Source organism: Bombus terrestris, chromosome 6 (genome assembly GCF_910591885.1).
Source record: "Bombus terrestris chromosome 6, iyBomTerr1.2, whole genome shotgun sequence".
Lineage (NCBI taxonomy): Eukaryota > Metazoa > Arthropoda > Insecta > Hymenoptera > Apidae > Bombus > Bombus terrestris.
In genome coordinates, this window is record NC_063274.1 from 17382873 (window position 1) to 17405908 (window position 23036).

Below are 23036 nucleotides of genomic sequence, written 5' to 3' on the forward strand. Positions count from 1 at the left end.
GCTACCTGCTATTGAAGGGGACATAACGAACCATAGTAGCGCAGTCAGCTGCGAATCTCCGCGCGCGACGCACGTGAGACATTATTTTCTCCGGTTTTCAGCGTGCGACTTTTATTTTTGGCCCGTTTGTCGCGTTTGCGTAACCGGGAAGACAAGTTTTTTCGTATCGAAACTGACGAAGAGACGCGTCTTCACTCGTGCACGTTTCTTTTTTTCTTTTCTCTTCTTTATTGAAATTTGCTTTTTTTTCATTGCATTCGCGAACGTAAAAATACAAAGGCAAAGGAAACGAGCGTCGAAAAGGATCCGGCAGTGTGTTGATGTGCAGTGATCAGGAAATTGGTGCGCACCGGAGTCTCGTCGGAAGTAAAGTCCTTTGATTCGACGGCAGCTGAGGGAAGATCGAGACACGGTTCACCCTCGATCCGTATAGTAGCAAATTTGATTTTTTACGTCGTTGATACGTGGGGTTGAATTACCTTCTTCGTGGTTCAGTCATCGTGACGACACCGAAGATCTTCGACAGCCGCGATGATGGAAACATGAGGATTCTGGAATATCGTGCACTCGATCGACGCAGTTCCAAGCCTGTCGACTATAAATGACGTAAGTTCTGAGTGAATTTTTTTACAATGATTTTTTCGATTTTTGTATCTTCAATATACCGAATTTCACGATCATTCGTGATTATTTATAGATAAATATGTTTATTTTGTATTTGTATTGTTCGTTTCTTATATTCACTATTCGATTCAATTGTGATGAGATGATTAGAAGTGTTACTGATGTCTGAAGAGGCACTTTAGAGAGAGGACATTTTATGCATTAGTCTGTGAAGCGTATAAATTTGCCTGTGAAATTTGAATATTAATCTACTCTACGTGCTTTCATTATAGTTAGACCGTCGATGTTTATGCAAATTAATAATTTTATAAGCATGTTTGAAGAAGTAGATCTAAGCAGAGATTTGCTTCATCTACATATTAAATATTGTAAGGTATATTATACCTTTTATATAATGCCTTTTTTTTGTAATTTTACATATTATGCTTGTTTTGTACATAATTAATACGCCATTTGACTAGTATCAATCTTTCTTCAACTTGTATGCAATAATAGCCAAAAGATGATGGAAAGTTTCCTAATATAGCAATAGTACATTCTATCAAGGCAAAAATATGGCACGTAATGGGTAACGTTATAGTCGGGAATGATTTGCAAACGAGATTCAATTCGATCAATTTCTAACATTAGGCTCGTAAACCTCTAGTTTATAGCGGAGAATATATATCAAATTGCAGCATAATGTTCGTGCACGTACGCTTAGAACGCGATAAGATGAACCAAAGTGAAGCGTCAGTAACAAAAATGGTAAAATTACCAGTCTCCGCATAAATATAAAACCTTTAACGTTCAGCTATTATTCACGGTTTCACTTTTAATTCGAACAAATTATGAAATGAAAAAGTTTTGTCGGTTTTACGTACCAATAGAAATAAAACAAGCGTTTTTAATATTTTCATCTTTTTTTCTATGTAATTAAGTATTGTCCCCTTAATTTTATGACTCTTTCCTTGTTTATTTCTTATCTGATTAACACTTTGTTCAGAGAATTGTCTGTTCTTATGAAGTCATCAATAACCAGTTTGACATGTTCCTCGTGTATAAATATTCGGCTATTTAATTGTGCTTGATTTTCAAGCGAAATTATGCTATGCTTTTTCATTTATAACTTCATTACCATATACATACTTGACGTATTAACGGACTTCGTACTTCGATATTTGGCATAAAATAAACAAAAAGCCATCACTTTTTGGATATTTTAATTTAATTTTCTTTTGATCGATGCATCAACTTGTAAGGGTCATTAACAATCATATTAGTTACACTAACATTATATATGTTACGGATGAAATTAGATAATTTAATATGTTTCAAGAATTTAAAATCGTTCGTACACGATTTTATATTTTAGTTTCCTCTTATCGAAATAATATACGTAGCGCAGTTGTTATATAGATTTAGTTTTTACGTAAGTTCGTAATTTATTCAAAAAGGCAACGATATCTTTAAATAATAGATAAACCGGCAAAACTTTCGCAGCTACCTCGTCTTGTGGATAAATTACTTTCTCGCTTTATTGTTATTTCGTTCAGCCAGTTCACATTTCCTCTACCTTGGTTATTTTCTTTCAATTAACGATCCTCGATTTACCTTTTTCGCCGCGCTGTAAACAACCATAACAAAGCAATTATTCGCGTGAAACGCGTCCAATCGATTAGTTGGCTAAGGATCATGCTGCATCGAGGAAACGACTTCCGATTCGCTGGAGGAATAATTAGAGAAGGTAAAAAGCAATGATAACCCGGTATTACGTAAATCTGTTCATTTACATAAACATTGAACGGCCGCGCACTTATGAATTTTATTGGAATGCCGAGCGAGTAACAAGTGAATCACGTCTGTCCTGATTGCGATCCTAATTGCTAAAAACTGACATCGCTGTCGGTGAAACTGACACATGACGCTAATCATAATCCTAAGTTGTAACACGAACATTCGTCATTTGCATACTCGTGCCTATGATTCTTAAAATGATTCTAAATAAGAGATTTGGAAAGATTGTTACCTATTTGTAATTTGTTTCGTGTTACGACAGCGTGGAATCATTTTTGAAAATGCGGTCAAAGATTAAATCAATTGAAAATGTTTAAAAAAGTACTTCTCGTTATAGGGGTATTTGTAAAATGAAATTTATATATAATATTATAGATAAAATAGAATATACGTACAAGTATATACTTAATATAGTTTCATTCTAGATAATATACAATTATTTAAGAATGGTATTTTTTACAAGGTCAAACAAAAATTTTACAAAAGAGCTCGTCCGTGCCAAAATACAGTTCATCGTACTTTCGTTCATCACTATACAAGCGATTATTATTGCACTACGGATTTTTATATATTTATAGGAAATTTAGAATCGCAAAATCGCATAAAATGCGCATAATATGTAACGTATACAAAACTATATAAAATATCGGAAGTACGACGCATATTACTTGGCGTAACATTCAGTGAACGAACTAAATTTTTACTTAGCTTCTATAACTTTAACTTAGATTTTCTAATTAGGTTTATAAAAATACGAGTTTGCAGAAACATCTGTAATCCAGTTATTATACATATGATACAGCTATTACTATTATAACTGCAATCACTACGACTGTAATTTAACGCAATCGATTGAGGGTAGATGTCAAGATTTTGGTAACGCCAATTTTGTGCTACTTTTCCTGCAGTGGACTTCCACTTCTTTGCCCTAGTTTCTTTCCATTTCTACTCCTTAATTGTAGGCTGCATGTTCGACCGATTAAACATTCTAGAAACACGCTCGTTGTTTTCGGTATCAATGAGAGCGTGTTTACCAAACTATCGTGCCAATGGAATATACTAGCTTGGTTTTTCGTTTTGAAAATGCGAGTTATGCACGCGTCGAGCCCGTATCTCGAACACAAAGCCGATTAAATTAAGATTTCTTCCTTCGTATTACTGTTCCTTTTCGTTAAATAAACGCGGTTTCGTAAGAGGGGAAGTATATTATAGGAAGCGAAATGCGTGACGTTGTTCGAACATACGAGGAATTGAGCATCGGTTTCCGAAACTATAAAAGAAGCTAATTAATTAGACGATGTGTACATAGATTGGATTTTCATGCGCTTAATAAAACTAGAATTTACATTCGCTTCGAAGTAATACAAGCTATTTGGGCGTGTATCGGTTTGCATAAAATTCAAAGTATGTTGAAATACCATGTAAGAATCAAATTAGATTTAATTGATTAGCGATTCCAACCATAATATGTTTAATTAAAGTTAATAGTAGTACTTGTTAGTTTCTTCTATTTTGAAATAGCTTCATTGAAAGTTCCCTCTCGTATTAATTTATTCTACTAATTTTAACGATTTAATCGAATTTTGAAGTGTGAAGTTCAGATTCTATTTCAATGAATAATTTAACACCTGATGTAGAGTCACTTTTAACTATTCTATTTGCTTTAATTTCTACTTTCTATCGTATATAATCGCAATATATTAATATATTACGACCCGAAATGTGTTTCCTTTAGCGGAAAGCTCGTATTTTCATTTACATTTGAAATTTAATTTCTGTTATTTAACGGGAAAATCGAACTTACGTTCTCCGGAAAAATGAAATATTTAGATTATGTGGAATGTGAAATTTAATTTTTGTTATTTAACATTTTTAAAATAGAAATTTTAAAAGATCGACACTTTGACTTAAAACACATTAAATTCTAATTAAATTCAAATCAAATTTGATTTAACCAAATTGAATTAAAAATTTGGATTGGAAACGCGTATTGGAATAAAATTTAGATGCTGTGTTTAACTGTTCTATCGTTAAAGGCACCGTGGAAAGGAAATAATAGATTAAATAACCAAGAGCAATGACGTTGCCCTTGTCCAACAATGGAAACATTTCCACGTGTCACTGCCGTACATCCTCTTTTCCAAACACGATGCGGGTACCTGCTTTTACATAAATGATTCTTACTCGCTAGAAAATCGTAATCAACACGGTCATCGCGTACAACCAACGTAACTTAAAGCTCGATTCTAGGAACACGATTCATTTTTGCTGAAACGCAAAATTCTATATACTCGTATCTATAAAACGATGTTGCACTTTTTCGTTCTCATGATATTAAATTTCGCGATTCTCACTTACGAAAAACGATTCAAATGCTCTGCTTGAATAGCAGACTGTGCTTTATCCAAAATTAACTGATTATATTTGAAATCCGATTATATACATATATATGTTTTTAGTTTTTGATTAAAAATTTATAAATTTAATTCGAATTAAAAATTAAATTTTAAGTCTAATATTTTATGCTTTCATCTGCTGCTATTACACAAACAGAAAAAGTATATGCACGAAAGGGTTAGATTAGAAAAAGGATTCACTTTTTAAGACGACCAACGATCTAGCATTATCATTGTGAGAAAGTTTCGAAATTCGTGACCTACGTATATAGGTCTTTATATATACAGGGTGGTTGGTAACTGGTGGTACAAGCGGAAAGGGGATGGTTCTACGCGAAAAAAGAAGTCGAAAATATAGAATAAAAATTTTTCGTTTGAGGCTTTGTTTTCGAGAAAATCGACTTTGAAATATAATTGAAAGAAAAGATTATTGTAGCCTTTCATACTTTAAAACAATCGAATACGTTAGAAAATGTTCATAGAAATTTAATTAGAAGAGCAGAAGTATGTGTTCGCCAGAATGGGCAACATTTTCAGCAATTTTTATAATAATAAACTTTATGATTACTTCATATTATTTCATTATGTATTCCTAATACATCCTTTTCGTTACGGCAAAAACAAACTTAAACTGCGACAATATCCATCGAGACAACGATCTACAGTGAGATCCGTTATAACGAGACGTGATAAAGTGCACGCGTACCGAACGAAAATTCAAAGTCGATTTTCTCGAAAACAAAGCCTCAAACGAAAAATTTTTATTCTATATTTTCGACTTCTTTTTTCGCGTAGAATCATCCCTTTTCCGCTTGTACCGCCAGTTACCAACCACCCTGTATATAATATAGATATAATATGTATATGTATTGCATCTATATAATAATATATAATAATATATAATTCATGTAGCAAAGAATAAAATAAAATAAAAAAATATATTTTTTTTCTTCAAAAACACTGAACGAGCTTCAATTATATTCTGATTAACAATGAACTCTACTAATAGTGCTACATGAATCACAAACAGATGGTTTTTTAAACGAACCTCTTGAAAGAAAATAGCATAATGGGTGCAAGATTGTTCAGAAATTAATAAATGATTTTTTTTTATAGTTATTATATGTCCAGTGATTTTTTAGGGGTCATAATAAACCTTCGATCGATTTAGGATCTTTAAATTCTCTAAAGACGGGTTAAAATAAATAGAAATGAAGCATTGGAGCTAATAGGAAGAATTTACAAAAACATGAAAGCTGTTGCATTGACTTCTGAATTATCGAATTTCCATTTTTTCATTACCATTTGACATTCACCCAGAGACTATTTAAAATCTTTGTTTCAAAAGATTCATTTACTATCTTCATAATGGTGATTTTAACACGAGTTTGATAAAATAACGAGGTTGACAATATCTTTTTTATTCCTGAGATGTAACGTTTCTTGTTGCAATCATTACACGGAAAAACGATTTAAGACTATTACGACGACGACACAAGTCACTTCGATCGAAAGTGAAAACTGTTAACATCGAGTTAGAAAAACGATGAAGCATACATACATTCGGATTTCTAAATCGTCTTTTTATCCCGACGACATTTCTCTACGGAAACTACGCTTTGTCCGAAGAGCAAAAATCTGAAAATTCTCACGTCAATCTTTTCTTCAATGTACAATTTCATAATATTTCACAGATGGCGATCGAATAATTTATATACCGTAGAGTTTTATTTGTTTTATTATCAAATTTAATAATTTGCAACTTTTGATTTGTAAAAGTTTGCCAATAACATTGGCCCAATATACAAGACGATCCAGTTAATGAATTAACGATACCACCTACGAAACCAAAGGCAACTACTTCTCTCATTTTTAGCCGCTAAATTTCTTTCAAGACTATACCACGAAACGAGGCGAAAGAAAGTCGTAAAAATTCACTATCACCGTAAGAAAGTGACAAAACCAACGTCAAATATACCGCAACAATGCGATGAAAACTTCATCCAACACGTAGACACATAGCAACACGTAGCATAGAAACAAAAATCTTTTGCTGTCTATTTATAACTAACTATACCGACACATCAGTCAAATCGACCAACGAAATACCAAGAGTTCTGACAGAAAAGATTTTCTGTCTTAACAGTAGCACGTTTGTGTGTTCTTGCCTTAATTGCCGCTAAATGTCGACTTCGTGCATGAACGGTCGGTCCATTGACAGGCCGGCCACTTTCATTTCTCTATTCTCCGGCACAATCCTCTCGCCCTGTTACACTTTCCTTCGTCGCGCGGTGAAACAGCGAGCACGGACAGATCGAAACTCTCGTTTTCAATATCTCCGGCTGCCTCGTATGCACGCACCGTAACGGGCAAATCGTGGCCTGCGATTGTATAACGCGAACACGAGCTCCGATCGCTTATATGGCTCACGTGCTTTTGCATCTGTTCGTCGGACACAGTCGCGTTTAATTAAACGATCGTATTTGGAAAAGGGTGATTTCTGCGGTTCCGAGCTGAGAACGCGTCGTAGGAGTTTCAGTCTGACGACCAATCTGCCACTCGGAGGAGTCCACAGATAGACGTCCATTCGAGACATAATTATCGGCAACCGTTCTCGAGAGTATTTCTCGCGAATGGTCACTGCGTTGAGAGCGACTACCCTACAAAATGAATTCAATTTTATGAATCTTCAATAGATATATCGTTTATACAGTTCTGGTTATTTCCACGTAAATAAATAATTTGTCCTCTATCGAAATAAGAGCGACGACTTGAAAAATCACTCACAAAGCAACGTGGTAATTTTACTCGCAAGCGGACACTTGTCTTAATAGCGACGAGTAGAGAAAATAATTGTCAACGGTGTAGGTGGGTGACGAATGTTGCAGGATCTTCTATGGGATAAGAATCGGCGAGAAAGGACGTTGTATTCTTTTGCATGGACAATTGAAAGCGAACAAGGTATCCTAGTCTCTTTTCTGAAAATTGCGTTGGTATATTGTAGTTTAGTTTACAAATGGAATTACAACTGCGGACAAAAGCAAGTTTATAAAATGAGATGTAAATTTACTAAATTTTATATTTAACAGGAACGACGAATAAGCAGAATAAACGAGTGTTATCAGTATGGTAAAAAGTTTCAGTACAAAAGTTATTAAAATTCATAGTCTATCGATTTAAATTTTCTTTTATCCGCCGCTGTATTTTAGTTCCGTTTGGAAATAGGTATTTCATGTTTAAGGAATAGAATGAAAGTAGAAGTACGAATTAATATCTCGTGTTTCGTGTTCCTTTTTGGGAACGATGGATTAGAGAAGTCGCGAGAAACGAGCGAAACGAAAAAGGAATTGAGATTTCGTGTTTGCGTAGAATGGATTAAGATAATTTTGTTAAACTTAAATTAGGAAACTTGGACCTCGATTTCTATCGAATCTGAAATTTTTCTCTGAGTCATCTGAAACGAATAAACAACTCTTAGTTCGTCTATTTGATTTTACTTGTTCTTTAATAAAAGAAAATAAAAGGAACATTCACATAATGGATAGAAAGTGGGAAGAACGATAGATAAACGACGATTTTAGTTTGACTTGTTTTATAATCATAAAGATGTAATGCGATTAATTAGAATGCGGAAAGCGAACGATGCATCGAGTAAATATTCACTAATTGAAATTGATTATTATTAATTCACTAGTATATACCTTCGCTTTACTTCAGATTAGAAATTAGCATGGTTATGTTCTTCTTGTTGTTGACGTAGAAAATATAAAGGAAACAAGTTCTATCCTTGTTTCTAGTCAAACAATTGTCCTACAATCTAATTGCTTCATCTTTCGAGCTTAGTTGTTCCACGTTTGATATACGAAAATGTGAAAAGTTATTGCAAATAAGTACATGCTTCTGAATGTATAAAATACTTTCTTACGTTGTAGTAGTGTAGTCAAATAGTGTAGTCACGTAGTGTTGTAGTCAAATGTAGTCAAATGTAGTCAAATATATTTAGCATAAATAGAATAATAAATATAAATATCGTCGAGAGACGCTCGTACAAATGTATTTGCAAAGCTAGAATATGATCGCGGTTGATGTGCCGCTACAACATCAATCAATTTTATCTACGTTAGTCTCCCTAGAAAAATAAAAGATATTATTGGCTTTTTCGAGCTTAGCAAATTCATCCTAAGAGAGATTAAAATTAAACTGATTTTAAATACATTATGTATCATCAATCTCGAAATTGTTCGACCACCGTGTTAGAAAGGGAAAGAAATACAGTACGAACGGATGAAAGAATTCTAATTAAAGCACCTCTACGTCTGATCTCCGAAGAACATGTACAAGAACTTGTATTCGTACTAATGGTGATAGGTTTAGCTAGCCATTAAGACAAATTAGTATAATCAACGATCCTGAAAGGTGTATCTGATGCGAGAATAACTAAAGAAAACTCGAACAACGAGTAACATCGATCACGCGGTTCGTTCGAATCATTTCTTCGTTTCAGTTTGATAAAAAAACATCTTATCTAACGTAACAGTTTGACTCCAAGCGAAAAAGGAATAGAAGTTTCGCGTAAGAACTGAATTACCTAATTCTACGTTTACGCGAAAGAACAAAGATTCGGCGACTGACTAATAATAATTGTGTATTACGTAGTTACACAGAATATACCGAAGGCTGACTTCCGCTTCTTTGGTCGAACGACCGATTTAATTTCCTCGCGGCTTTCACGTGTGGGCAAAACTGTTACTAATTGCGCGGAAATATTCACTGTCGGTTTCCTTCCGTCTGCTGTTCGATCGGTTTCCTTGATCCCGACCCACGACCATGGAATTTTATTTAATAAATATTCCAACTATCGCCACAGTCGTTTTTTCGTTCGTGCCAAAGTCCTGTCTCGATCGCAGGGCACTTTCACGCATGGAGAAAACCAACCTTTCGATAAGTATTCACGATGAATAGTTTCATGCGCGAAGTAGGCCGTGCTCGATCGTTTTCTCGTGATTTGAAGCATTGCCGAATTTTTCATTCGCTCTGTAATTTCATTTCAATTCGCTTTTTAAATATTATATCGATCGAAGTTCTCGAGAGCATATCGAATGATTGAGTTATGCTTGGAGAGGAGAATTTTTATTGAAATATTTTGTCTATTCGTGATTTATGACATTCCCAAATTTTTTATTCCATGTAGAATTTCTTCGGATTTAATCTTTATATATCACGTCGATCCAGGTTCTCGAGAAGAGCTTGAAATACGAACAGAAGTATGAGGTATCGTTGGAAAGCAGAATTTTGATTAAAATACTTTGCCCATTCTCGATTTGAATTGTTCATTTACTCCGAAGTCTGATCCCATTTTGAACGGATGTACTTTTCTTCGTTGAGAAAGTGGTTTTCATTGTTATCTACGTTGGTTCAAATTCTTTGATCGATCGATGTTCGGGTTCTCGTTTGAATTATAGTTGGAGAGCAAGATTATGATTCAATGATTATGAAGTTTTTCGTTTTGGAAAGTCTTTTTCAGATTCCACTCTTGTTGATTATGGCATGGAATTGTAAGAATCGAAATATCGTTGTTCGTATATGCGTTAAAAAATTGTCAAGTTCTTTGTTTACTCTGTTTTTATTCTTATGTAACTTTATTCTCATTAAACTGTTTCCTTCGTATTGGTCTTAGAAAATTTCTATTTGTATTTCAGTTTAATTTAAATCCGCTTTTCTCTTTGGCGAAAAGCCATTTCAAACGTCTCGTGAGTCGTAATTTTCAAAGAAAGTATTTTCATTGTGTTGATATTGAATGGCTGTTCCTCCAGGTGGAAAGTAAAACCGTGGAATTATGTTTGCTTTGAGCAGACAGTTCATTTATATAACAGGTCGCATGTCTATTAACTTACACTTATTATTAAATGGAATCATCTTTTCGTGACTTGAAACACCACTAAACCTATTCTTATTTCTGATGTTTCCTACGAAAGAAACATTCCTGTTTCGAATTTGTAGTACATTTACGTAATCGCCGCGTCCTTATTAAGTTATACTTATTGTTCTATTCGACCATATTCGCGTGCTTCGAAGCATTACTAGAATTTGTAATCTTCGTTTTCAATCTAAACGTTGTTTTCATTTGAAAGTATTAAATCGATTAGAACTTTCAAAGCAACCATCTTTTTTATCGAATAAATGAACCATACAGAAGCTAAGTCGATCAGTTCTATCAGATAAACTGTTCAGTTTCTAAAGAATTAATCATAACGTTCTGCTAGCAAGATTTAGAAATTTGCAAGGAATAAATTTCAGCAGTTTTACTTTTCAATCGCTTAAATACGAATCGCTGTCGTAAATAATTAAAACCATTCTCCGTTATGATGATTTCGAGATTTTCGATGAACAGTGAAATAATTATCTTATTTTGCTAGATTTCCAGAATGAGACTTTCAAGATATGAAATATGTAATACAAATTTTACGGTACAAGGCGTCGATGGACAGGCTTGAAGAATATATGACAATAATAGAGCATAATTTTTGTCCTCCAACTCTGCACTGAAGTAGGTACATAAAGTAACAGATGTTTGCTTTAGAAGAAATAATTGAGAAAGTGGATACATATTTTAAATAGGAAGTACCATCTTCCAACGATGTTATTACTTTTCGCTGACAAATACATAAAGCAAATGTTATATTGTGCATTGTTATGTGTCAACATATATTCAGAGGACGAAAGAAAGCCAGTGTACAAATCGGGGATGAATAGTGTTCCTCGAAGCGTAGCAGCATTATGTAATCTTGGCTTCTACAACCTCAGAGTAGATGATTCAAGCTCTGCCAAGCGAACACTATGGTATCTTGACCGCCTACGGACGCATTCCAGGCGTACCAGGATATTCAGAACATCCAGAACGTGAAAGTCACTTTGAAACAATCTGAACACCAACGTCATTAACCATCAAGACACCAGGTCGGTGAGATTTATTCCAGAGTCTTCTCAGGTTCAACAATTTTGGATACCTACTTTTGGCGTCGTGAGACTCTCAGATGTATCATTTTTCCAAATATAATAAAACATTTAGAAATCAAACGTTCTAAAGAATTTTAATTTCTACGACTTGATGCTCAATAAGCCGGAAAATATTTTACAGTCCACGCACGCAGCTGTGACAAACTTTAGTCACTGAACTCATTACGCTGCACAATGCATGGACATCGCAATGGCCTGAATTTGAAGGTATCGAGAGATTTGAATGTCCCTGTAAGCCAACAATTAAAACCCTAGAATTATAGATTACCCTTGTAGTGGTCTTTGAAAACCAATAACCAAGATTTTAGGATTGCAGACTTTGCTACAGAGCATTTAGTGAAACACACTACGAAAGATCCAGAGATCGAAAGATTCTATAGAAGGACGAGAGGCATTTCGAGATGCAAAGTTCGAGAGACCATAGGACGTCGTAAAGCATTTAGTGCAAAATCCTACACAACAGGATATCTAGAAATATGAGAATCATATAGAAGTAGCAGCTACCATAGCGCATTTCGATGTTTAAGATCTGACTATGAGGACCTGAGGATCGTAGGACATCACATAGAACCACGAATAAATTTCAAAACCATCCGAAGTCCTTGATCTTGAGAACGAACAGGCCATCACACACAGATTATCCAAAATTCCAACGTCTATCCTGCAAAACCCTAAGTCTATGAGATCAACCATGAATCACCTCGCGTTCTTTTTCAAACGCAAAACCTTAAACACTGGATTCGAATGAAATCTGCTGGATCAAATCGAAGCTATCGAATAAACCATTTTGACAAATATCGTTTCATTTTTACCGGAAAACAGAAGCGTGCAACCGCGGCGATGTTTTACGAGCCTACGCTATTCATTTATATAACTATGGGCAACTGGTTTATTAAGTTAGTCCGCGTCGTTATGCTCGTTCGTCAGATTGCGATCGCTCCATCTCGTTCGACGGCGGCCGTCCGCAAAAAAGAGAAACTACGAAAGCCGCGGAAGCGAGTTATTACACTTGGTAAACGAACTTCGCGAACGGGTCACGGTTACAGTATTACAGTCGTCCATTCTCCAAACAGACGGCTTTACAACGTGAAACTGGCCAGCTCGTTGCGATTGCAGCCAATCTAGACAAGTCGAACGGAACGGTCCGCGAATAGCTGAGCTTCCGCGGAGAAAATATCCAGGTAAAATGGACTCTAGAACAGAGTGGACCGGCTGATGATTCAGCAAGAGAACGAGATCTATGCTGGAAAATGATGGAAATTGAAAATTATTTACACTCGCTTCACGGTGCACCGTGTTTTGCCCGCTTCGAATCAGCTGTGCAACGACCGACGATTGCAAAAGTGAATCGGCGATTCTTTACTAGTCGAAAGTCCTTTCCAGCGAGCTATAATTGCGACGACTCTCGCCATGTTTAATCGACAGTACGCGGAGAGAGGAGAGCCATACGGTAACTTGAAAGTATTTGAAATGTCACGGGCGACGACCTGGCATTAAAGTTCCGAGCGATTTTCGTATCATCTTGCTTCGTGGAGCCGGAAAATTTCGTGTCTCTTAATTTCACTTGTTTCGCGTATCATTGTATACGTTTGCACGTATATGGTTTGTTGTTTCGCGTGTGTAGCAATCGTTGGTAAGCCCCTGACCAAATCCTTGGCAATGTTTCACTGAGTTAAGGTTGACATCATTTTCGTTCAGTTCTATCTTTCGATCCAGGAAATGGAAATTTTTGGAGTAGTTATGAGATTAGTTAAAATATTCCGTGATGTCAGGTATCTATTGTGAGGCCAAGAAGCGTGGGTGTTATTAAATGTGGTTTAAGGTCATTGAATTTTAAATGTATTTGAGCAAACTTTGGTGGTGTATGTTTCCTATGATTACTTGCGAATAAAATCATCTTATTTGCATTGTATCACACATGAAATTTACAATTCCTTAAATTAAATAGTATTTTGTGTTTTGTCTGTGTTGTAATATATTTTTACAAACCTTTTATCGTATAGATATATGTATTCTCTTATATTTTACTTGCTGGTATAGTAAGATACTTGTGACCTATCTTTTTATATTTTACCAAATAATATTCTCTTGCCTTTATATTTTATACAATCAAAAACGGCCTTCGTTCGAACTCATTCAAAAAGGAAGACGCATTTTCTTTCATTCCACGTCGTTGCTTAAACGAGTTGAAATATTCTACTGATCTTCCCGACAGCAAGCGCTCAATCAAAACCGTGTGTCTAAGGTACAAGACGACACGCACGGATTGTAAGACACACGACATAACGGTTTCGCGGCGTGCTGTGATTAAAAATACAGCGAATCGATGGTTTACAAGTTACACAGGTCCCAGTGGCTCGCTGTGATCGATGGAAAAATAGAAAAGTTTACTTTCAATTGCGCGTAGCATTGAGCTCTCCCTCACGTGGAGCTCCACGTGAACGTAGGTGGCCTCTCGGTGGAACAGTCTGAAACGATACGAATCGCAATTAGGAAACCTGTGAGAGGAAAAAAGTGCGAATCTCTTGTTTCTCAAATATACCGAAACTCTGAAACAAATCCTTTTTCATATTTATGCAAAGTGACTCGTTATTGACGCTATAGCGTCACAATTTTACCTCGATTCCCAGACATATACCTGGAACGTGATCAGTTTTACAAAGATCACAATTGAATCAAACTTCTTACTCTGTTATAAATTATTCCCACAGCCTTTTTCTATGTTTTTTAACATTATGTATGATTAAAGAATTATTTCCGTCTTATTTGATACCTCTTTTTATATCATGTCAATGTTGGAATTTTTTTAATGTAAAAGTAATCTAACTAATGTTTGCCTCTTGCTTTTTGCAACCCACAAGTATGCATAGTAAAAATGTTACGATAATTGCATGTAATTAGCTTGAAATACTAAAACATTTCCATACGAATCCTTTCATATTTATTACATAAGTGGTACATACAAACATGCCAACTATACGTATATATTAAAATTCGCATTAATGTAGTAACAGATAGAGATTAGATCGCAGATACAGGCTGAGTTAGAGCTAGAGGGGGTTCGGTTACAATTTATTCTATAAAATCTTTGACAATATCAAGATACCTTATCTAATAAGAATAAATGGTAGTTCATACTACCAATACAAGGTTACTCACTATTATACTTGATCTGACATTCAAATCATTTGTAATTAAGTACACTTCCGTCTATAACTTACCCAATACATCAATCATAGCGTTATGAAGTGTATAGAACATAAAACAGTTCATAAAATGAGAACATGGTTACTAAATGAAACTACCGTTTGCAATAAATGTGCTTTATTTCAGAAAATCCATTTAAATTACATTGTATTTATAACATTATAATAAGAATAACATTCTTCTATCCTCTGCCTCCTTAGAAAAGTGACATATGTTTTTAGAGGAAACTTGGTTACACCTCGTTTTACCTTACATTAGAACTTTCGATGTTTGGAGAACCAATTAAAAAGAAATTTGACCGCAAAAAGGTACAAATAATTATCTTGAGAAATCACCTATTTCAAAAATGTCGCAACATTAGTTCGCGACTCGAATCGATGTTACGCAACGATCAGAGGAGTCACTTTCTTTCCAGAATCACCGTTCATCGACGGCTCAAATTTCTTTGCGAGAGGAATCAGTGACCACAGCAATCAGCTGTAACCACTGTGCTACATTTTTTACGTAAACGTAATTCCCATTAACGAATGATTTAGTTGGGCGACCGCGTACAGCAACGGTTGATCAGCGAACCACCACGTAGATTTTCCGAACGTAGGCTTCTCGAGACACGCGATTACGCAACGAAGTGCGTTCCATCTCCTCTGACAGCATTTTCGTACTTAAGTATTTACTTACCCATCAATAGCTGCCGATAAAGCTTACAAGAAACCGTCTCAAATAGCCATACGCTATCTTTATTAGGTTGTTAACCAGATGAACGTGGTAGTCGCGGCTCTTGTCCGAGGAAACGAGTCTTGTCACTGAGTTTCGTTTCACGTTTATGTCGGACGGCTACTTTTGTCAAGGCTTCGGACACTAATTGGAGATTGTTTGTCAAGGCTTCGACGATTAACAGGAATCGTTTAATGGATCAGATTGCACTTCGTTGCTTCGACAATGGACAGATCGTTCTTTGCATTACTGGTTTGAATAAAGCAGCTTGGTTTAGAGATTGACGAATTTATTCGCTTGTTTGTATCGGAGATGGATATGCAGAACGTCCCAGAGTTTAACGGCTTAACTTTCTTAGCGTGGATATTATCGAGAAAGTTGAAAATCAAGAAAATATTTGACGAGTATAATCAAGAAGAAAATGTTATATAAACGTAAGTCATTTGAAGCTTTATTAAAATGATATGGTCAAAATACGAGATACATATAAAGAAAATAGTAACTTTGCTTTTTGTATCGCCTCCAATTTCACGCTATTGCACTTGCATGTATGCGTTGCTTTAAACGAGGAAGATACATCAAATAGATAATTAATACGTGTAGTGCACTAATGATCGCAACGAAGTAAAATCAAAATGAGCTTCATAGAGTGATAGATTTAATCTTCTACCGCTGTTAGTTTCGTATTAAGAGGCGAACATTTCAAAATAGAGTATAAACAGTTAATGATTATTGATTTATCGAGAGTAAACTTACTCTTATCTCATAGCATAGTAAACGCAACTCCATTACATGTTACGTGTTTCTATTATTACTTTCTGATCGAACTTTAAACGATCTATGTTTGCTTCATTATGCTTACATTGATAGAGTTTGACTGTTCTAAAATGCCTTATACCGATTTATTCTTGTCGGTCGTTATCACGGAAACGGATGCTGTCATATGCGATTGAACTTAGCTGGACATAGTAATTTCTGATGCTAACTTTTAAAAATCATGCTGGACAATTCCTTTTAAGCCACCAACGAAATCACGAGCCGCGTACCAAAACCAAAGTTTCAAATCCAATCGCTAAAACCTCAACCTACTTATTAAGTATGCACATGGGCTCGCATTACTATGCAACACCAAGAATGACCGTAAAAGGTCGAGATTAAATAACAATGATCGCGACTACGATTATCATCGATCTCGCAGGACAAAAAGGATGGTCGAGGACAATACCATGGAAGCGATCGCGATCACCGATCACGACTGACAATGAGGCGTCGCATCGATAGGTGGATCGAACGCATAAAAACGAGCCTGAATACCGCCAGAGGCGGCGATGACGGCGTCGATGACAACGAACACCGAGGACGAAGGAGACGGAGAAGTACTTACATCGCGATCGCACGCGCGCACGCGCGCGCGCGAGTACCCGAGTTGTACTCGACTCTAGCTGTGTAAAGCTGTGGCGCGCTGATACGGTGAAAGCTGATATTTTGTAACACTCCTGCCATTCCGTTCCGTTCCATTCCATTCCATGGTATTGGCCGGTGCAGCCGTTCGCTTGCTCGCTCGCTCGCCTCTCGAGCAACCGCTCGTCTCGCGTAATCGAATGCGAGAACCCAGTGCCGGCAGCACAATGGTAGGCGCACCCAGAATACATTTTTCTCTTTCCTCGCGTCTACGTTCCGCGAGATCCTCGTTTCTTGGTACTAACACCGCTGGTACTCTCGATCCAGGTTACAGGATAGAACAGGCTGAAAACCTAATACCGTATTATGATTATCTACTGAAACGACGGTTCAGTAGGCTTTGGACGATTTTTGCAGCTTTGGAAAATTCTACGTGCTTTCTGTAGCTTTTTCTGTATTTGTTCATAACTGTGTACGAAAGGATGGATTTTATAGTTTTGGAAGATTTTATTCTGGCTGACCTTTTTGCTTGTTTCTATAAAGTAGTTAGTTTCTTCTTTCTTCCTTCTCGGAGTTACGTATGAATAAATGGATTTCATAGTTTCGGGAAATTTTTTATTGGCATGAACGAAGCAGGTGACAAACTTCTATTTCTATCTCGCTTATACATCCTCACTCTCAAATCCACGAACAAATGACGAAACAAATGACATAAATAACGATAGGACTTCGGCTGTTTTATCTTTTGCCTCAGTGAGAAGAACGTAATGTGAATAATATAAAGAGCTGCTGAATCATGCCAGCCTCTAGCTTAAAATACTATTTCTGGTTATATGAAAAATAGGTTTCCAACTCTGTCAGTATCATGGTGCCTAGAATCGACTCTGTAAAACGTCCAGTTTTTAAATATACACTCTATATAAAGCAATTGACTTTTTGACTTTTATGATTTGATTTTTATCATTCCCATAATTTTTCTGAAACATTATACAAAAATTCGTATTATCAACAGTATCATTGTTCTTCAGCATAGCGTTCTGTGTAACCCTCTGAATAACTTTGCAAAATTCCGTTGAACAAGGAGTGTCACGTGTAATGTTGAATTCCGGAACAACTTCTTTTTGATTTTACGAGGTACCATACCTGATAAAACGTTACGTCGACTTGTATAACTTTAGATTAAAGAGAACTAAAGATTATGTAGGAAATAATTCTTGCGTACGATAACTGTCTTGCAGGGTGAATTTTAGCAGACATTTATCAGTTTCTGTGGTTCTCCGCGTATCTATACGAGAGAGATAGTGTTATGTAATATTCGATCTACCCTTTAGGATAACATTTCACGCACTGTCTAACCTTTATACCTACATTTATTTATCGTGTTAACACAAAGAATACCAGCTATATGCGAGATAATTGCCACCTGAAATAATTTTGTTTTAACTACTTATTATTTAATTAACCGCATTCTCATATTTACATAAAAAATCATTTCTAATAAGATAAACAACAATGCATCAAAAGTAGATTTTTTTACAATATAATTCTAAACTACCATTTAATCACGATTAATGTTTAATAATATTTGATAATAATATAGTAAAATAAATACATAAATTTGTAGTATCGTGGAAATATTAGGTATACAATTTCTTTGATACTATTTATTATTTGTAATTTATTTTACAATAAATTAGTTATACAGATATTAATGAGACAGTAAACGATGGTTGTTTAATATGGAACTAATTGTAACGATCTTACTCTAACTTGACCACTCACGCAACTGTACAACGCCAACAACTCAACCTCTCAGCTACGCTAGTAACTCACGCAACTCCACAACGCTACAACTCTACTCTCAACAACGCTAACATCTTTCGCAACTCGACAACGCTAACTCTAACAACTCTACTCTTCGACTCCTCGATTAACAGAAGTGATAAAAATTTGTATAAAAAGTAGGTGTCCTTACCAAAAACATCTCTGCAAATTCCCGTGTGTCTGTCAGAGTTGCTGTCTATAAGTTGAGATTTCACGTGTTAGAACATCACGATAATTATGTAAAAGCTATTACTCATTATTAATAGTATCTGTGGTTTTATAAGGTTCTGTGTGAAAGGCACTCTATACGGTAATCATTTCGCGGGATGACATTGTTAGTGGCTTCTGTAATTCCGCTTGCTTGCTTGTGAAAGGCAATACTGCGTACCATGCAATGGTCGTTTTCAAGGGTGGCGCCTCTAATGATACTTTGCAGCTTCTATAAACTTGGGTAATTTTATACCGAAAACAGTGCTTTTACGTATTACGCAATTATTATTCCTCGCGGAAAATATCTATTTTTATTTTATTATATATTTAACAGAAATTTTGAGAAAATTTACAGTTTATTAAAATCAGTATCGCGTATCTATTTATTCATAAATGAAGAGCGTATTGTCATTTATTTTGCTGTTATTCTGTGAATAGAATCTCTTTTGATATAATCGTAACATTTCATCGTACGATTTCATGTGATTCTTCGTAAAAGGCAATGTTGGCAGGTATTACGCTACGAATGTCCTCCAAGGGTGGCGTCCCGACGACTTATGTAATTCAATATTGTATGTGATTCCGTGTGAATTGTAAATAAAATACGGGAACTTGATTTCACGGCCACGCTGGAAACTCTTGCTTCGAAATCGTGTCGAGTTATTTAGGTTGAGAAATACATTTACCTTGGACCATTAATTTCGATCCTCAATCGACGAGTTAAATTTTTCTAATTACACGAGATGATTCTAAAATAATATAGCGTTTGGATTCTTTTCTTAAAACACGCTAATTTGTTTGAACGTGCCGATGTGGATTTGTTTAACGAGAGAAACTTTAAGGAGAGATTTCTGAAACGATCGTTCCGAATGATGATGAATCTTAAAAGTCAATTTGTATAAAAATAGAAGATTTCGTTCAAGGTGAATGCTCACTTTACTTGGTGTTAAATTATGACAACTTGCTTCACGGAACAGGAAAAGATATTGAAAAAGAAAAAAAGAAGAAGAAAAGAGAAAAAGAAAAAAACCAGTGAATGGCTATATCTCATAGGATGTTAATTTTTGTTTGGATTTTCTCTTTTATATTACTGTACTATATGTCTCAGAGATAATTAAGTGTCAAAGGTATTATTCAACATCGAATACTAATTTGTTCATATAGTGGCAGATTGAATTTTCGAGCTGGACACGAAGAAATTTTGAAGTAAATGCGAACGAACTTTTGGGATTCTCCGAACGACTGGTATCTTGATCTACAGTCCAGTTAGTCCGCACACAGGGAATTTTGATAAGTCGTGGCCTGGCTTAATTTGCATTGACAGACCACTTACTGTTCAAATATTATTCAACAATCTTCAACGTTGACCGAAGTTGGGATCGTATCATCGATGTAAATCACGTCTCAAAGTGCAACTATTTCAATGATGGAGGAAACGTGTATCAAATCTTAGTAAAGTAAATTCTTTCCTACTTGAAAACTGGTTTTGACGAGTTAACATCGAAGACAAAAGAATTCCATTTTTACGTCGTTAGGAGTGACATTTCGCTTATCGACGTGACTAGCGTTATTTTTAAATAATTACATCTTTTTTACTTCAAAATATTTATTTCTTTTTCATATATAGCAAGCTCAATTATATACAATTCCTTCGAAGAACATATTGTTCCGTATAGATCCAATGTTAATATTATTTTTCGTACAATTCGTAAAATTCTACCGAATCATATCTTGATATTAATTCCTCCAATAATTAGACAAATTTTATTCAAAGGTCGCTGTTCAAATTCCTAAAGCAAACCAATGTTTTCAGAAAATGATAAAACTCAATTTGTGATTTCAGCTGAATCATTAATAATCTATTATAGCGGTTGCTGTAAACGATCAATTAAGAAAAGAAATATTACAAACATACAGTATGACAAGTGCATAAATAATAATAAAATGATATCATAGCATATTATTCACGATAAAAAGAATCTGTTTTAGTTTATATCTACGTTACTGGTACGCTAAACGTGATCTAGCTTATAGCTATCGTCGTCAATACGATACCCAAGCGAAACAACGTCTCAATTGGCGTGATATTATTCCTCGTAACGTGACATCATTTGTGTCCCTGTTCAATTATCATGCACGTCCATAGAGAAAACAACTGGACATTTTCCACGTATAATTCGCAGACAATTTAGCATTCGAAAGTTGAATAGCGATCGAACGATGGTTCGATCGCCAGTCTCACGTTTTAAATATTCAGTGTCGGAAAATGTGCGTGACCTTGACACGCCGCTCAAAGATCGCAATCTCTTCGATAAAGACGCGTTCTGTACGCTCGTCGCGTCTATCTGATTTGCAGTTTATTCTGGCAATCATGTCACTGGTCGTTTACTTTTACATTTACATTCCAGTTGGAGACAATCAAATTATCCAAAAAGTTAACCATCGATTTTGCTAATTTTATTGCGCGTAAAACATCCGAGAATTGATTTATTCTTGATCCTTTTTAACGTGTTTAGCGTCGAGTGTTCTAGAATTATTTAGCACAGTCCACTTGCATTTGCACCTCACCAGCAGCAAATTCTCCTTTTCCATTTTTCTGCTAATATTTGGGCTTATTTTATTTTCTCAGAGAACAGGTTTCTCAGATGAATATTCAGTAGATGAGAGATTCGGATGTAGCTTTTGGAATGATATCCACTTTTTAGGAGTATAAACTCTGCCGCGCGTATGAGTATTTGAGTTTCTATAAAACAAAAAAAAACGTTTATTATTGCAATATATTTGAAGAACATTAAATATTCCTTGGTATATATACGTACATAATTGTTGCAAAAAAGAATGCCTTTTCTAAAATAATGTACAAATATAAATATGTATGGGATATTAAATATTTCTAAAAGTCTATGATTTTGTGTATTTATATTTGGCGGGGCAAAATATAGAAAAGTAATCTAGGATTTTTTCTAAATAAGAGAACAGATGGTTCGGTGAATGTACTAATATCTCTTATTACAAAGCACAACGTTTCAAGTAATTCCTAAACATATTTAAAATTATTCCACGCGATTTTCCACGGTCCACCTTACATATATCTCGTATGTCCAAAACCTAAGCATTAAGATTCCATTCTTTTACCAAAAAAGGATCTTTTCTTTCCTTTACAAATATGCGCCCAAACAATTTCATTCTATTATTATTAATCATTCTACGATACTATAACGTATATTATACGTATATAATATAACGTATAATTTCTCACGAAGCTGCTTCGAAACGATTTAAAATCAGACCATAATACATAAGAAAACGCAGTCATAGCACTCATAGCGGAATAACGAGCACCGTTTTGTCCGTTGCACGGTATTCAAGCTCCGCTGATTTATTTATTTCAGTTACACCGCGGTTACGCAACGCGGCCGTTGCTCGTGTTAAGGAACGGCAGGATCTTTCGATTTCTTTCGTTAATTGCACGACGGAGAGCCGTGTAATCTGCAACGATGGGCACGCTCTTTGCTCTGATATCGTTACATAAAACCATTTTTCTTTCTTCTCTTTCTCTTTACTCGCGCAACCTCCAACCGGTTGCAGAATCGACACAAATTTTTACCATCTTACATTCACAGAGTTTTTGACGAGACGAACGAAAGGCTACATCTTTTGTCATTTATCGTGCAGTTGTAATAAATTTTATAAAAGGCTGCATTATAAAGAATTATATTATAATTTCAATTCCGATCTCCAAGTCCTCCATGTTGCACTGGTGTAACATTTTTCTGTAATAACGCATCAAACTCTGCTTCTGATTGATATCTAACCTTCTGTCACAAAGATCTTTCATTTCGCTGCTAACGAAGATCTCTGTGTTTT

At 35.4% G+C, this 23036-nt stretch overlaps 1 protein-coding gene across 5 annotated transcripts in view; it reads left to right on the plus strand.

The window, feature by feature from the left end:
• LOC100649950 (A disintegrin and metalloproteinase with thrombospondin motifs 4) overlaps positions 1-23036 on the plus strand; it is an 82241-nt gene that overhangs the window by 1821 nt on the left and 57384 nt on the right. For 4 of the 5 annotated variants that reach the window (XM_048406942.1, XM_048406938.1, XM_048406940.1 and 1 more), the window contains exon 2: positions 280-606. The gene's annotated coding sequence lies outside the window, so the exon portion shown is untranslated. The remainder of the gene's footprint in view (positions 1-279; positions 607-23036) is intronic. The other variant, XM_048406939.1, reaches the window with a different exon arrangement.